This window comes from Lactuca virosa, chromosome 3, assembly GCF_052849685.1.
Source record: "Lactuca virosa cultivar CGN04683 chromosome 3, Lactuca_virosa_CGN04683_v6, whole genome shotgun sequence".
NCBI lineage: Eukaryota > Viridiplantae > Streptophyta > Magnoliopsida > Asterales > Asteraceae > Lactuca > Lactuca virosa.
The window spans coordinates 157,427,350-157,429,556 of NC_136428.1; positions in this window are offsets into that span (position 1 = coordinate 157,427,350).

Below are 2,207 nucleotides of genomic sequence, written 5' to 3' on the forward strand. Positions count from 1 at the left end.
TCTAGGTTGCGAGTGTCATAACCGTACTTAGACTTGATATGGCACGTAACGGGGCCAGTATCTTTTATGACTTTGTCACCCGTAGACCTGACGGTCCAACTGTAGCTAGCAGTGAGGTGCGGGATAGTCAGTCCTGTATAGATCTATACACAATAGTCACGCTCTCCCTACAAGAGATTCTAGTTACAAGTGTTAGTCCTACACTCTCGAATTCGGTGGGAGTGTTACCAAGGACGTGTCTCCAACTTTAGACTAACAATTTTCAGGTAATAATACCAAGAATCCTGTTTACGTTTTGTATGAATCCTTTATAATATATCACATTTTATGACAAGATTCACAAGTTCATTGCTTTAGTTTTGAAAACTGTTTCTACGAGTTGATTTCTTAATCGTTTGGTAAAACTGCTTTCTGCGTTAAGGTATACTGGAAATATAATTATGTTAAACAAAATAATATATTTTGAGCACAAGTCTCCTTGTACTATCGCTTATATCCCCCCCTGAAAACATGAAACACTTGGAAAAAAGTGTAGGGGTATGAACTCACTGTTTGACGTGGGATTCGAGTGTAAGTTGTTAGGAATTGCTGTGTGTCAAATAAAGCCTCGGGCACAAACGGATCCTATTTAGCATATAAAATACATATATGCATTAGGTGAGGGCATAACACTATTTCTTATGGAAGGAAATCATCGTAGGGACCAGGAAACACTTGAAACTAAGTGTTAGAATCACATGCGATTTGAAAATGGGGAGTTTGTGGTCGTAAAAGGAGTGTACGGTCAAGGGTTTGCGGCCCAACAGGGTTTACGGCCCATATGTTTACGGCCCAAGGGTTTGCGGTCCATGGGTTTACGGCCCATGGGTTTACGGCCGTAAACACTTGGTGAAAGGTGCGATTTTCGGTGTTTCCAGTTCCTTTCTAGCCTTCTGGAAGTGTTCTAAGCCTCGTGTTCAGTTCAAGGAAGAGTTTAAAGGTCAATAATCGCCTAAAATGGAGTTTACGGCCATTGAAGGGTGTACGGCCGTAAACACTCAATTCATGCGTTTCAGGTCGATTTTTAGGCGAAAATCGATGGTTTCTAGTAGATATCAAGTACAGATGGTAGTTACTTACTTTTAAGAAGCTTGGAATGAGGTTTTTAGCCACTAAGAACTAGTGTGTGTTCTTGGTGTTCTTGGTGAGAGAGAAAATCTAGAAAATGATAAATTTAGGAGATGAGACATGGATTCATCAATAGAATAAGGATAGAAACACAATCAAAGTGAAGAATCACTTACATTCTTGAGGATCCTTGAACAAATTTGAAGTTTATAGAGAGAGAGAGAGAGAGAGAGAGAGAGAGTAGAGAGAGAAAGCTCCTGAGATGTGTAAAGTGAGAAATGAAGGCCACTCACCCTTTATATAGGGGTGAGTTACGGCCAAGGGGTGGGGTGGGGGGTTTACGGCCGTAAACTCCTCTCGAAAGGGGTGTTTGGCTCGGATACTACTCTTTGACTTGGAAAAACTCATTCTTGGACCCAAACTTTGATTGTACTAAGCTTAGAATATTCCGTTAGACCAAAATAATACTAACGTGAATGGAAATAAATCCGAATTGATTTATTTAAAACGTAAGGTCCTTCCCAAACTAAGAAATTTGACGAAATTAAATAAAAACCCAAATTTTATTAACGGAAATTGGGTAAGGATAACGGAAAAAGTTTCGGATTGTCACAAGGAGTTATTGGAAAAAGGTTTTATTTGACCTAGTTCATCACCCTGGGGAGCCCCGGTGTTATTTGTAAAGAAGAAAGACGGGAGAATGAGAATGTGCATCGATTATAGAGAGCTGAATAAAGCAACAATAAAGAACAAGTACCCGTTGCCGAGGATCGATGACATGTTCGATCAGTTGCAAGGTTCGAGCTATTTTTTGAAGATCGATCTTAGGTCAGGATACCATCAACTAAAGGTGAGAGAGCAGGATATCGAAAAGACTGCGTTCAGAACAAGATATGGACACTATGAATTTTTGGTTATGTCGTTCGAACTAACCAATGCTCCAGCAGCTTTCATGGATTTGATGAACAGGGTTTGTAAACCATACCTTGATAAATCCGTGATAGTATTCATAGATGATATCTTGATTTATTCGAAGAGCAAGCAGGAGCATGAAAAGCATCTGCGTGAAGTGCTAAAAGTTCTAAAAAAGGAGAAGTTGT